This window comes from Dendrobates tinctorius, unplaced genomic scaffold (genome assembly GCF_039654945.1).
Source record: "Dendrobates tinctorius isolate UK_male_01 unplaced genomic scaffold, ASM3965494v1 ptg000092l, whole genome shotgun sequence".
In the NCBI taxonomy this organism is placed as follows: Eukaryota; Metazoa; Chordata; class Amphibia; order Anura; family Dendrobatidae; genus Dendrobates; species Dendrobates tinctorius.
The window spans coordinates 7315761-7331538 of record NW_027361760.1 but is presented as its reverse complement, the minus strand read 5'-3'; the positions used below and the strand labels follow the sequence as shown (position 1 = coordinate 7331538).

Here is a 15778-nt window from a genome sequence, read left to right as displayed (position 1 = left end):
TTTTGCGGAGTCAAAAGTAAGAAAAGGTTGAATTCTAGAAATGTTTTTGAGGTGCAGATAACAAGAGCGAGCCAGTGATCGTATGTGGGGGGCAAAGGAAAGCTCGGAGTCAAGTATGACCCCAAGACAGCGGGCATGTTGCTGGGGAGTAATAGTGGAACCACACACGGAAATGGCAATGTTGGGCATAGGTACATTAGTAGAGGGAGGAAACACGAAGAGTTGAGTCTTTGACAGGTTCAGTTTCAGATATAGTGAGGACATGATGTTAGACACAGCGTTTAGACAATCGCTGGTGTTTTCTAGAAAGGCAGGCGTGATGTCAGGAGAAGAAGCGTATAATTGGGTGTCATTAGCATAGAGATGGTACTGGAAACCAAATCTACTGATTGTTTGACCAATAGGGGCAATGTACAAAGAGAAGAGGAGGGGGCCTAGGACTGATCCTTGAGGAACCCCAAAAGTAAGGGGAAGATGAGAGGAGGAGGAACTGGCAAAAGATACAGTAAAGGAGCGGTCAGAGAGATAGGAGGAGAACCAGGAGAGAGCAGTGTCCTTGAGGCCGATGGAGCATAGCATAGTGAGGAGGAGCTGATGATCCACAGTGTCGAATGCTGCAGAGAGATCCAAGAGAATTAGCATGGATTAGGGACCATTTGATTTAGCTGTTAGTAGATCATTAGAGACTTTAGTGAGGGAAGTTTCAGTAGCGTGTAAAGAGCGGAAACCGGATTGGAGAGGGTCGAGAAGAGAGTTATCAGAGAGACAGCGGATAAGACGGGAGTGGACCAGGCATTCCAGGAGTTTAGAGATGAAGGGAAGATTAGTGTTAGGAGTGGCGGAAGACACTAAATAAAAAATAAATAAAGTGCCTTCGCCACCCGGGGTCCACCGTGCGGTGGATGGAAAAACCGCTGCTAGAGAGGCAGAGCACAAGGCGGTAATGTGCACAAGGGTTAGACGGCACCCAGTGCACAAAAGCAAGCTCTGTTATGCTCACAGAGCTGCAGGCAAAACGCACAAATTAAACGCTGAGTCTGTTCAGAGTCACAGACACACAGCGATACAGTCGCGGTATTCGCGGTCACAGGAGTAGCCTTAAACAGCAGGACTACTCCGTCTAGACCTACCATCAAATAAGGTGCAAAGCGTCGCAACCGCGGATGCACAGAAAGCTGCAACTGCAGCGCGGCAAAACCTGAGCCGCTGGCAAGGCGCTGCAATAACGCTGGCGCAATGAAGACGCTTAGCTGCTGAGCAAGATGGAGCATATGCGCGCTGGTGCTAGCGCTGCTACTGGCTGAACCCAAACACTCACACAATCGTATTATCAGAGGGAAGGGGTTTCTTAATAAGTCAGTCACCAGTCCAAGCATCCATCAGCAAACATACAGCAGCAAGTATGAAATACTAGCGCATGGCGGAACAGCCATGTGCGCTTTTTATACCAAACGGGACCTTCCGGAAGTCTCCAAGGCTCCAGGAGGAGCCAATAGGATTAGACACAGGACCTGAGCATGTGACTCCCGAACTCCAATGGGAGCTCGTCCCATGAGCATGCTCAGTGGAGGGAACAGAGGACTTAGCCTCTGGAGAGAGTTGCCGCAAGGAACTCTCCTCTGCAATCTCCTCTACCGCAGATGAAACGCAGGAAACTGCAGCACGTAAGGGTCTAGATTTCATCATAGGGAAAGAAGTCAGACTCCTAACAATTAGAGACAGGTCTATAGTTAGCGGCACAGTTTTGGACGAGGGATGGTTTTTTAAGTAGTGGATGTATGATGGCATGCTTAAATGAGGAGGGAAAGATACCAGAAGAGAGAGAGAGGTTAAATATTTTAGTTAGGTGAGGGGTGACAGCAGGGGAAAGGGACTGGAGTAGATGTGACGGAAATGGGTCACTGGTGCAAGTGGTTGGGCGAGAAGATGCAAGGAGCCTGTTTACTTCTTCTGTGACTGGTTCAAAATCAGAGAGTGAGCTAGATGCAGTGGGGGAGGGAGGACAGTGCATGGTATGAGGTGATTGGGAGATAATTTCCTGTCGGATCTGGTCAATTTTTTCTTTGAAGTAATTGGCCAGATCGTCAGCTCGAAGCTCCGTGGTTGGGGCCTGTACTCTTGGGTTGAGTAGAGAATGAAAAGTGTCAAAGAGACGTTTATGGTTATTGGACAGTGAGGTGATGAGGGTGCTGAAATAGGTTTGTTTTGAGAGGTGAAGGGCAGTGTTGTATGTTCGAAGCATAAACTTATAATGGATGAAATCTTTGTGTAGATTGGATTTTCTCCACAGACGTTCGGCGCACCTGGAGCACCGCTGCAGGAAACGTGTTTGCAATGTGTGCCAGGGTTGTCGCCGTCTATGTCGTGTTGTTCTACGTAAAGGAGGTGCAAATTCATCCAGGGCACTTTGAAGTGTTTTATTGTAATGCTTCAATGCAGAATCAGGACATGAGAGGGAGGAGATAGGGGCCAATGAAGACTGCAAGTTCTTCATAAGTTTCTGGGCGTTAATGGCCTGTATGTTTCTATAAGTATGGACAGTTGGGGTGACCTGAGTGGCCTGGCAGTTCTTGATAGAGAATGAAAGAAGGTTGTGGTCAGAGAGCAGGAGAGGGGAGTTTTCAAAATCATCCACTGCACAAAGCCGAGAGAAGACCAAGTCGAGAGAGTTTCCGTCTTCATGCGTTGGAGAATTAGTAGGCTGCGAAAGGCCAAACCAGGAGGTTAGAGATAAAAGGTGAGTAGCAGATGGGGAAAGGGGAAGAGCAATGGGGATGTTGAAATTGCCTATGATGAGGGTAGGGATGTCACAGGAGAGAAAATGTGGAAGCCAAGTGGCAAAATGATCCAGGAACTGATGGGAGGGGCCGGGAGGATGATATACCACCGCCACTCGCACGGAGAAGGGAGTGTAGAGTCTGACGGCATGGACCTCAAAAGAAGGGAAGACAAGTGAGGGTAATTGAGGGATAACCTGAAAGGTACATTTTGGTGATAGGAGCAGACCAACGCCTCCAAATGCTCTATTGTCTGATCTTGGGGTATGAGAGAAGTGTAGTCCGCCATATGAAAGAGCAGCAGCTGTGGTAGTGTCTGACTGCTGGATCCAGGTTTCAGTAAGAGCCAGAAGGTTAAGAGAAATAGAAAGGAAGAAGTCATGAATGAAGGAGAGTTTGTTACACACTGAGCGAGAATTCCAAAGGGCACAAGTAAGAGAGACAGATGGCATGAAGGGATCGTTAATAAGATTAGAGGGGTTTCTGAGTGTATCAGTTGGGGGGGTTTGACTTTCTAAAACATGGGGGACCAGGGTTGGGAGCAATGTCTCCTGCGACTAGGAGGAGGATAGAAAGAGTGAGCAGATGGTTAAGTGATTTGTGAGAGCGTCTCTGATGTTGAATGGTGGGACTGAAAGGCTCTGTGCAATTTAGCAATGTGTAAAGAGTGTGAGTGCTATACATAGGAGAGGAAAGGAGTGAGGGGCCGATATGGATGGAGTGTAGAGAGTTAATGACAGGGCGGTGGATGTGTGTGAATGCAGCAGCCAGGACATAAATTTCACAAATGCATATGGTATATATTTGTTGTAATCCAAATGTTCAGGGAGTAGATGTAAATGTCTTACCTGTTTCCTGCCCTGTCTAACTGCCATGTTATAACTGCCTCATACTTTGATTAAATGTACTTCGATTAAATGTGCCTAAATTCCCCCTGCACAAATGCCTTCCCCAAGCTATGTCTGAATACATAGGAGGCTTAGATCTCCTTTTTTTTTGCTCTCTCTCTTCTCGTTAATCAAACTAAAGTGAGACAGCAGGACCCAATAAATGTTGTGGTCAGATAAAATGTTAGTGGGGACAATACATGGTATTAAGAAATGGCATATGTAAACTTTTGATCATGGTCATTTGGATGTTTTGAGTTGCCATTATGATTTCAATAGAAAACATAGTAGTTTGACAATATATGGCTTTACCCAACCACTAACCATAAGTGGATAAAAAGCTTTGGTGCCATCATTCATATTCTCTGAAAAAAAGGCCAAGTAAGCAAAAATTCTTCTCTGGCCATTCACAAAATGTTGGCAGAGCCTCAGTAGCGTTGGAGACATCTGCAGCAGCACCGGACAGCACCGCTGGACACCCCCACAGCACCGCCAGACACCCCCCCTCATCCTAGCCTGCAGCAATGGTACCGGTAAGGCATGTATGTATTATAAGATGCACCCCCATTTTCCCCCCGAATTTCAGGGATAAAAGTGCGTCTTATAATCCGAAAAATACGGTATGTGGATGAGCCAAGGTGCATCCCATTTCCAGCACAGGACTGTAATCACTGAATCTTACCAGTGGCAGAATAGGTTTCGCTAACACTCATAAATTTATAAATTTCAGTGTGCGGAACATGTCTGACAGTCTATTCTGGAAGAGAAACCACATTTAAATATAATATATACCCCACATCTACTGCTATTTTTTTGTGCTCCACATACGCTACTCTACCTAAATTTAAATGCACATTGAGTCTATTTTATACATACAGTATATCCTGAAAAAGCAGCCAACTTCCTCTGAAACCTATGGGTGTGTAAATGATACATGTAATATGTGTCTAACATAAAAAAACAACAAAAACAAAGAGGGCACCACGCTAAAGTTCCTGCTGCATGGGTTGGAAATGCCTACTCACAATAAATAATCAAAAAACAATGGCTGACAAAGTATTGGCAATGCGGCGTATAAATGGTAAGGTGCCTGCCTACCTTAAGGTGAATTGGTGCTCCAGCAAGGAAATGACAATGATGTAGTTTGGAGGGTCATGCAGGGTAAACTTCTGAGCTGCTGACCCACGAAAATGACTGCAACAGGAGAATCCTGGGCATTGAAGCAGGGAGATGTGAACTGAGCCGTTCACCGGTAATCGCACAGGACCACACCGACACGGGAGGTGTATTAGGTGCACCAGGTGGAGGGAGGCTGGGGACCGGAGAGCGTCCTCCCCTGAGTGGAACCCACCTAGCCCTCACCAAAGACTGGATGCACACGGCGTGTGCCAGCCGGGAGATGCCGCTTACAGTGTTGGAGTGTGGGGGGCCGTGGTCTGGGTGATGTCACCTAGAGCAGAGAGCTAGGAGCTGGGAGACGGGGGCTGAGAAGGGCCAATATATGTTTATATAAAAAAAAAACATCCTTTCACTACAACAAGATAACTAAAGCTTATTAAATACAAGCAAAACCTTTGGACAGCCACCAAGGCTCCTTCTAAGCTCTAGAAATAATATAAATGGATAATTCAGATTGTACATGTGCAAACAGTAATAGACATTACAGCATCCATCCATCATCCATGATTAAGACCGTTTAGGTTGAAACATGTAGTATTCCTTCCCTGCACTGGGATTGTTTTTTTCCATACATCTGTGTTTTTTAATATAATGGCTTAATAAATGTCAAGTTTTAAGAATCATATCTCCTGTGGTCACTGGATACAACTCTTCTTGCCCATTAGACATTAGAGAACACCACAATATTCAAGAATGCAAAGACGAGTGAAAGCCCTACTCACAAGCCAGGGGCGTAACTAGAACTGATTGGGCCCCATAGCAAACTTTTAAACGGGCCCCCTCAAAGCCATACCCCCTCAAAGCCACACCCCTTCAAGACACACCCCCTTCAAGACACACCCCCTTCAAGACACACCCTAGAGTTGGCTGAGTGGCTGGCCTGGCATTAATTAAGCTGAGACAGTGAGGGCTGCCTGCCTTCCTCCGCGCAAACCGACCTCCATGAACTACATTTCCCAGAGGTCCATGCGGCAGGTAGCTCTGCAAAGAGCTAATAGACAGCGAGGGCTCAGGGGGCGGGGCTGAACTAGTCTGAAGCAATACACTGGCTGCAGGCAGGAAGGCGGGCCCAATATGTGCTTCGCTCCGCACAGCAGGCACAGAAATGCAGCGTTGGCTGCAAAATCATAGTGTACATTTTTTTCCACCGGGGCCCCGAATCCCCTACACTACACGCATCGGGCCGGCGGGCTCCCAAGACAGCGTGGCCACAGCACCTGCCGGAGCGCCGCAGTAATGCACCGCATATACTCGTGTATAAGCCGACCCGTGTATAAGCCGACCCCCTAATTTTGTCACAAAAAACTGGGAAAACTTACTGACTCGCGTATAAGCCTAGGGTGGAAAATGCCGAAGCTACTGGTAAATTTCAAAAGTAAAATGGGCCCCATAAAATGTTCCATAAAGTTCATGATGGGTTTCATAAGATGCTCCATACAAAAATATGCCTAATAATGCTGCACAGTGAATAATGGTGGCCCTATAACATGCTCCATAATAACATATGCCCCAAATAATGCTGCAGTGATTGGTGGCCCCTTATAATGCTGCACAGTGATTGGTGGCCCCTTATAATGCTGCACAGTGATTAATGGCCCCTTGTAATGCTGCACAGTGATTAGTGGCCCCTTGTAATGCTGCAGTGATTGGTGGCCCCTTGTAATGCTGCACAGTGATTATTGGCCCCTTGTAATGCTGCACAGTGATTGGTGGCCCCTTGTAATGCTGCAGTGATTAGTGGTCCCTTGTAATGCTGCAGTGATTAGTGGCCCCTTGTAATGCTGCAGTGATTAGTGGCCCCTTGTAATGCTGCACAGTGATTACTGGCCCCTTGTAATGCTGAACAGTGATTAGTGCCTTGTAATGCTGCACAGTGATTAGTGGCCCCTTGTAATGCTGCACAGTGATTGTGGCCCCTTGTAATGCTGCAGTGATTAGTGGCCCCTTGTAATGCTGCACAGTGATTAGTGTCCCCTTGTAATGCTGCACAGTGATTAGTGGCCCCTTGTAATGCTGCACAGTGATTACTGGCCCCTTGTAATGCTGCAGTGATTAGTGGCCCCTGGTAATGCTGCACAGTGATTAGTGGCCCCTTGTAATGCTGCACAGTGATTATTGGCCCCTTGTAATGCTGCAGTGATTAGTGGCCCCTTGTAATGCTGCACAGTGATTGGTGGCCCCATGTAATGCTGCAGTGATTAGTGGCCCCTTGTAATGCTGCACAGTGATTAGTGGCCACTTGTACTGCGGCACAGTGATTAGTGGCCCCTTGTAATGCTGCAGTGATTAGTGGCCCCTTGTAATGCTGCATAGTGATTGGTGGCCCCTTGCAATGCTGCACAGTGATTATTGGCCCCTTATAATGCTGCAGTGATTAGTGGCCCCTTGTAATGCTGCACAGTGATTAGTGGCCCCTTGTAATGCTGCACAGTGATTAGTGGCCCCTTGTAATGCTGCACAGTGATTAGTGGCCCCTTGTAATGCTGCACAGTGATTACTGGCCCCTTACAATGCTGCATGGTCATTAGTGGCCCCTTACAATGCTGCTGCCGCTGCCTCAATTAAGGAGAAAAAAAAAAACCTATATACTCACCTCGTCTCTGCTGCTGCAGCTGCTGCTCCTCAGCGTTGCCGACCCTGCACAGTGATTGTTCAGGCAGAGGGCGCCTGCTAACTATGTCATGGCACCCTCTGACCTGAACGTCACTGCCAGAGGAAGCAAGACAGCAGAGCGATGCGCAGCGGTGGAACGGGGGACAGGTGAATATGGCTCCCTCCGTTATACTCACCTCTCCTAGCATGTATCTTGCAGCCCCCCGTGGTGCCGCTCATTACATATGCGCGTATGTAATGAACCGCTCATTACATATGCACATATGTAATGAGCGGCCGCTGAAAGCAGGACCAACAGTGCTGAGAAGATGGAATAAGCAGGGGGGGGGCTGCAAGAGACATGCAGGAGAGGTATGTACTTAGTTGCATTACCCGGGTAGCGCCGATCGGAGCCGGGGCCCCGGGCCCCTATATAGGCCGGGCCACAAAGCACCCGCTTCAGCTGCTACCCCGGTAGTTATGCCAGTGTCACAAGCTAACAATCTGTGCAAGATAGAGGTGACAACAGAGGTTAAATAGAGCTTATTTTCTATAGTCTGCTATGTATTATAATAAATAGGTAATACATATAAATCTGCATGAGTCCATCACCAGCTAGTATTTGAGTATGCTTTGCTTGGATTCCCACTGATTCTGAAACGTGAGGACTCTGAAGGGTCAATGTGATCGGAGCAGTCGTCAATCATGCTCACTGTCATCTAATTCATTTTTAATAGAGCAAATGATAAACTGGCTCTATTCACCACAGGGTTTAGAGGCCAACTTCTTTGGATTGTGGGGGTCCCATCGGTCAGACCCCCCAGTGATCAGGAGGTTATACCCCATCCTGTCATGATGCAGGACGGGGTTTTGCTTTGGCCCGTCCTGATCAGACAGGGGGTTAATTGTTTCTGCCTCTCTCTGGTAGAGGGCGGCTCTTTAATGCTCACTAGACCTAGGTCCGGTGTCAGTTATACTCCTGCCCTCGGCTGAGTTAGTTGACCTCTTGTGTACGTGTGCCTTGTGCTATAACTTGTTGCTTGTTTGGTTTTGATCCGGTTCTGTCACTGTTACGAGTTCTGCCTGTCCCTTTTGTACCACGCTGCCCTCTTGTGTATGCCTCTCTGCTTGTGACTTGACTACTCTCTGCTCATTCCTTTTGTACCACGCTGCCCTCTTGTGCATGACTCTCTGCTTGTGACTTGACTACTCTCTGCTCGTTCCTTTGGTACTGCACCACTCTCTCGTGTATGACTTCTGCTTGTCTGACCTGCGTTATCCTCTCCTCTACTACAGTATTCCAGCAGTAGGTACATCTCATCATCTGCAGTAGTAGGACACTAAGCCCCGCCCCTGCAGTCACATGATCGTAGGTCCTGGTACTCCTTACTATTTTCCGTGCCTCAGGTCCTGTCAGCAGAAACCTTCACTACTGTAGTGGGCCCCGTGCTCTCCCGCGGTGTGGGTAAGTCACTCTGCCCAGCTGTGGCAGTTGCCGACGCTGACAGGAGCCTGACAATCCCATTGATGAGGGATAACTCCCAAACTTCAGAAGACTTTTTTGACTTTTCCTGGACCATTTTTTGAATTCATACTTTTGTCTAAACAAGATTAAATCTATAAGGACCTGATTCGAGAAGCTTTTTTGCCAGTTCTTGGGTGTAAAACACCTACAAATTAATGATGAGGAAACTCACCGGGTTCGCCCGGACTTGACCTGAGATTGACCCCAGACACCGAACTCCATATAAGTCAATGGGGACCCGAAAGAGTAGGACAATTGCCCTGCAAACAAATATGAATAGGAAAATTACTTTAATGGGTTATTTCATCATAGCATTCATGGTGAAATAGGAAGTAAATGAACATCAAAAATGTTAACAGTGCCTCCACAGAGACTGATGCTTGCTACCACCAGTCCAGTTAAAAATGTCACCCAGAGAGCATGGGGGAAGAACATCCACACAGAAGCTGATTCAAATTTCACCCACATAGCATGGTGCACAATACCCCCACGTAAGATTATTAAAAATGTCAGCCTTAGAACATGAGGAACAATACCCCCACATAAGATTCCATTAAATTTCAAACACACAGCATGTTTTCACATTTCCCTGAGAAAGCCGATTCAAAATTTCATAGCCTGTCAATGGGGCACAGTACCCCACAAGCAAGGTTGCAGAGTACACACAGTCCTCCCACAGATATGGGTTAAAGAATATACTGTACACACAGTACTATCACAGACATGTATGCATAAGAGTATAAAAATATGTTTAGAAGCACATAACTCCCACCGACGTAGTTGAAGATTATTAAAACTTTTGGTTACGCACGGTACTATCACAGACACAAGAGCAGAGTACACATTATTTTTTTTTTAAAAACTGCACAAATGAAAAACTTAACACTATCCCTCACTACATCAGCATCTTGTCCCTAAGCTAAGTAGAGCAGAAATAAAAAATCTCGAGCCAGGAGGAACAGGTCAAAGTGGAGGAGGAGGTGGACGTGGAGCTACAGGTGGAAGAGGCAGGGCAGCATGGTGGCTGAGTGGTTAGCTTTGCATAGCTCTGTCCTGAATTCTAATCCAACCAAGGACATCTGCTTGGAGTTGTTATCTTCTTCCAGTGTTTGCGTTGGTTTCCTCCGGATTCTCCAGTTTCCTCCCACACCCAAAAGACTTATTGATAAAGATTTTAGATTGTGAGCCCCAATGGGGACAGCGCCAATAAGGTCTGTAAAGTACTGTGGAACTAATGGCGCTATATAAATGAGTAAAATAAAAAATAAAGATTTAAGTAAGGAGTAATCCAACTTTTCTATATTTTTTTGGGGGGGCTTTTATTTTTTTTTAATTTTTTTATGTAACTCACTTAAAAGACGTGGAGGAGACATGAGTATGACGTTATGGATAGAAGAGGCATGGAAGGAGTAATTCAGCACTGTCTTTTTTGTTGTTTTTTTTTTTAAGGAAATGACTTCAAAGAACATAGAATGAACCCAAAATAAACTTAATCTACAACCAGTGGGCAGAGCTCAACTGAGGAGGAGGACGTGGTGGTGGTGTAGGTGAAAGAGGCAGAGAAAGATATCCAACACGGATTTTGAGGGGTTTAGTTTGGGGAGGAGAAACACAAATGAAACCAATGTCAAATAGTTTCCAAATTGAGAAGAACCTCAAATATCCCCTCACTAGAAGACCATAAAATTTAACTTTTATTTCTATTAGTTAAAATAAAGAATATACAAAGGGTCTAAAACATTTTGCCACTAATCTGTCTCTATTGTCTGCAGTATATTTTATGCAGTGTTTCTGCTAATTTAAATTTAGAAAGTGTATAGCTCCCGGGATGCTACTACATATTGGCAGAATAGGACAACAAATTTTAGCACCAGCGTCCCCCCCAACATGTTTCACCATGCTAGTGGCGTCATCAGGGGATGGGACATAGGCTTAATGGGAGCCGGCCTATCAAGCCATCCAAATAAGGCCTTTGCATACCTGAGGACCAATTACTCGCAATTTTACATGTTGTAACAAAATGACCTCATTTATATCGCAGTCAATGTGGTCAACTGATCGGTAGGAAAGATTGAAAGCTTCTAAAAGGTACAAGCTGGCATTGAAGACATCCACTATACATATTAAGTTAGTATTAGAACCAATCACATGGAACCTAACACTTGAATAGGTATACATCCCTTTGTCATTACATGGGGCTGACAAATCGTCTTGCTATTGGCACACATAATCGCATCATTTAGACTCTCCAGTCAGATTCCAGTTTCCTGCAGGCAGCATCTAACTAGTGATGAGTGAACAAGCTCACCACTACTCGGTACTCGCCGGAGTATCACTATACTCGTGGTACTTGGCAAGCACCGAGCATTTCTGGGATTATTCGGTGGGAGCTGGGGTCTCCGCCCTGCAATTTTGGAGCTCTTTTGAGCGCAAAACAACATGTAGGGATTGTCTACCATGCACTGTAATGCCATAGCCATCTTTTGTTGTGGTATTAAAGTGATTGGCTGGCTGCACAGCATCATTAGTTCTATAAGAGACCTGCCGTCGCCCTGCTCGTCACTGTCACGTCCGGAATCAGACAGTGTAGGGAGAGCTGCTGCTGAGATAGGGACAGATTTGTGCTTTTATTAGTTAGGCCGGAGTCACACAAGAGAAATACAGACAAGTGCTATGCGAAAAATTAAAAGATAAAAAAAAAAAAAGAAATCGCACAGCACTCGGACCAAGGTTAATCTATGGGGCAGCTCCCATCAACCGTTTTTACTCGCCCTCAATATACATGTGGGCGAAATCGCAGCATGCTGCACTTTGCACCGTATTACGACCGAGACTCGCCAATGCAAGTCTATGAGTGCGAGAAGAAAACGGATTACACGGACCATGCGTGTGACTTACGAGAAATACACAAGAGTTCTTCAGGTGACAGGAAATTGAAGCAGCCATTATCAGGAAGCTTTCAGAAAGTTGTGGGAAGCAGGGTGTGTTGCAGTCCGCGCTGCCGAGATTGACAAATCACCTGGGAAACAAGATGCTGTAGCAGTGTACTCCTTTATTTCCTCCTACGCGTTTCGGCGCCCTTCCTGGCACCTTCCTCAGGGATATCCATTATCAGGAAGCTAGGGCATGCCTATTAGCTTGGCAAACACTACAAAAAAACAGGAAGAACACGTCCACAGAGTCCAACATCATGTCCACATATATAAATGTGGAGATGCTCATAGTTCTGGTCCAAGAGAAACCAGAACTATGGGATCAGAGGGACGCACATTATGCCGACCAGACAAGAAAGGAGGCAGCATGGAGGAGGATATGTGGCCAGATGTTTCCGGACTTTGAGGACAAACCTTATGAGGCCCAGCAGCAAATTAGTAAGTACAATCCCTGTATAATATTATTGAGCTATTCAACACGTTACCATCAGACCACTACCTAATTATATCTGCTTTGATTGTACTGTGGGAGGAAGGACCGAAACAATAGAGGCAACGGTGTCTCTGGGCCGGAACCATTGGGACTGCCACTAGTGTTGCAGGGGACAGAGAACCTGACTGGGACAGACCTGTTACCCCTGCTGCCTAGGGCGGGTCCATTATAAAAAGGGCTGGGTGCAGAAACCCGGGGCTTTTGGTGGGAAGACAGGAGCTGCGGCAGGTGAAGGTTTGCTCCCTCCCTGCGGGTAATCAACAGACGGCAGACTACGCTTGAGTGTACTTCCCAGCATCCAGCAACCGCACCAGTGACCACTTACCACTGCCGGACGCCCACCCTACGTGACCGCAGGCAGGAAACGCTGACCGTACTGTGCAACGCTTGACCGCTGTCAGCTTAGGGTGCACAGCCCCCATCAGAGACTTCACCTCTACAGCCACAGCTGCAGCCTTGAGACTGGATCTCTCCTCATTCGCTGAAACAGCCACTGGTACCCGGACATAAAGTGGCCCACCAAAAGTTCCCAGACTCTGCTGCCAAGAGATAGTGCCTCCGGTACATCCAGGGCCGCTTCCTAAACGTAACGCGCCATCGGCGACAACAATGTGGGATCTTCCAACCACCTCCCTCCTGACGACAGTCTTATAAGTTGAACTTTACATTTTTCCTTTCCAACTCTTTTTTTTTTCCGTTGTTGACAGCTGCAGTCACCGCATTATACTGTATTTTCACATATCTGCCCACGCAATACTTCTGTGCATCTTGTATATATCAACTCCCTGCGTGGAGAAAGCGTTGTCATCTTTTTCTCTTGTTATATAAAAACACCCGTTAACACTTGCTCTGCCTCCTGCTCGTCGCTGCATCCTATGCACCTGCTAGTAGCCTACAGTACTAATATTTGGCATATTACAGCGTTAAAACTTAATAATCATGCCACATTAGAGTGTAAACTACTTTTTGATTTCCAAAGCAGATTTTATAGGTAAAATATTTATGTGTATGTTTCGTTGCAGTGATGTCATGAGACGCTGGCGCAGCGTGAGGGACCAGTACCGGCGTGAACGACAGCAGTGTGTCAGGAGTGGAGATGCAGTACTGATGAAAAGAAAGTATACAGTATATATTTTGACCGGCTCTCTTAAGTGCATGCATCACACCACATTTTAAACATGCTGGTTTTAGATTCACATCTATTTTTTTTCAATCCCATTAAAACAGTACTTAGTCCAACCTAACTGAGAGGGAGACAGCCTCTGACTCAGTGGCTCCTATAGATCCAGTCAGTGAAGGTGAAGAGGTGGCTGGCCCATCATCTGCACCTTCCAGCTGCATCCTGACACAACCACCACCAGCACTGGCATCAGAGGAACAGGAGGATCATCCAGAGGACTAGGGAAACAGCAGCAGCCCTACCGTGCCTCCGGAAACCTCACCCCAGGCTGCTGTCATCCCACGCCGTGGCCGACGCAGAAGAGACATTACAGCCTCTAGCACCAGGAGGCACGTGGATACTGGTGTATTAAATTATTTGGCCAGGGCAGCACACAATGGTAAGGAAGCATATGACCGCAGCCTGTCCAATACCCCGTGGAGCAATTCAAATACTAATTGATGCCTGCACACTCCCCAATGACCCCAACCCGGTTTTTGAATATTTGGAACGCTGGCAACTCTCAACCAGAAATCAGCTTCAAATGCTGGGAATTTCCCAAGTGCAGGCTCAATCAGTATCTGAGTCACCTCCTCCCCGTGTGCCAACACCACAGCCACATCCCCCCCAAACACTACATTGGCCTACACAGGCCTAAATGTCAGGCTATAATGCACCTGCCCAATATGGCCACTTGATCAGACCCTCAGGCCGGTCCCAACATGGTATGGTCGACATGGCCATATTAGGGAGTATGAACCACGTGGATACTCCAATCCCCAGGAGTATCCTCTCCAGTATTCAACATCACATTTATTGCCTCCACTACAGGATCCTGGCCAGATCCACCATCCAGGGGCATCATAGATAATACCCCCAGTGATGTTCAAGTTGCACCAACAACGCAGCAAACAGGTCAAGCTGCCCTTCCACCATCACCACTCCAAACGTACCATAATGTATAATATGTTTATTATGCTTTTTGTATTTTCTTAAACTCATCTTTCTTGTTTTTCTTCTGCTAAGTTTTTTGTTGTTAGTCGTCCCATTTGTATTGGCAAAAAAAAACAACAATATGCTGGTTTTTGAGTAAAAACAGTTTTGACAAACTGACTAATGTGTAATGTTGTGACAAAATTGTTAATCTTTGCTTTTATAAATTTGCCACATTATAAGGGAAATACAACACACACTTGAAACCAAAAAATGAGTTTACTTAAACTACATTATTTCAAAGTTACAACATAGAAATAGCATTGTGTTGCCATTGAGTAGCTCACTCTGGTGTAACAAAATAATTTGTAAAAACATCCCACACTTTTAATTCAGAGGGTTGACGACGGAGAGGTATCACAACATTTGACAACACAACTTCATCACTTCAGATGAGGAGCAGTCATGTATTCTTGTAAAGTTATGAAGGATCATACACATTTAATCACCTCATTTACATTGGATTCACTAAGCTGAATGGCTGACTGCAGGTCACGCCATTTGGCATAAAGAATGCCAAAGGCAAACTCAACCAGTCTTGCGAGGGATAGACGCAAGTCAAAAATTCTGTGCCAGTAGTTCAGGCCTCTGCGGGGATAGGGCCTCATGATGTGACATGTTAATTGAAAGGCCTCATCTGAAATCAAAACATATGGCACAGCAACCATAGTGGAACTTGGTAGGTGACGTGGAGGTGGTAGGTCCAACTGATTATTGCTCAGCCGCCGACCCATAATGGAAGACTTGAAGACTCTGGAGTCTCCAGTTCTTCCCTAGGCCCCAATATCTAGAATTATAAACCTGTAGTGACGGTCGACCAGAGCTAACAACACTACAGAAAAATATTGTTTATAAATATAATATTGGGACCCTGAGTTTGGCGGCTTACGCACACGGATGTGCTTCCCATCCACGGCTCCAATACAGTTTGGAAACTGGCACGTCTCCTCAAAACCACGGGCTATCTGCAGTCTTCCATTTTTGGCTCAAGCATGACCACTTGATGGAGTAGTGACCATATTTCCAACCATGTAGACCGGACTATGCCTGAGATTGTTGATTTTCCTATTAAAAATTCATGATGCAGTGCCGCATAGGAAAGGCCTGTTGTAAGGAAGCTAAAAGTAAACGGAAAAAAAAAATAATTAGATAACATTCACCATAACAAACCATTTTTACACTGAGCAAAGTTATAGTCTGTACCTAACAAGCCATACCATAACATTAAAATATACTGCTC

At 46.0% G+C, this 15778-nt stretch overlaps 1 protein-coding gene across 2 annotated transcripts in view; it reads right to left on the bottom strand.

The window, feature by feature from the left end:
• The window catches only part of C2CD4C (C2 calcium dependent domain containing 4C), a 302746-nt gene that overhangs the window by 125160 nt on the left and 161808 nt on the right, over nt 1–15778 (bottom strand). For both annotated transcript variants that reach the window (XR_012234248.1, XM_073586302.1), the window contains exon 2: nt 9133–9220. The gene's annotated coding sequence lies outside the window, so the exon portion shown is untranslated. The remainder of the gene's footprint in view (nt 1–9132; nt 9221–15778) is intronic.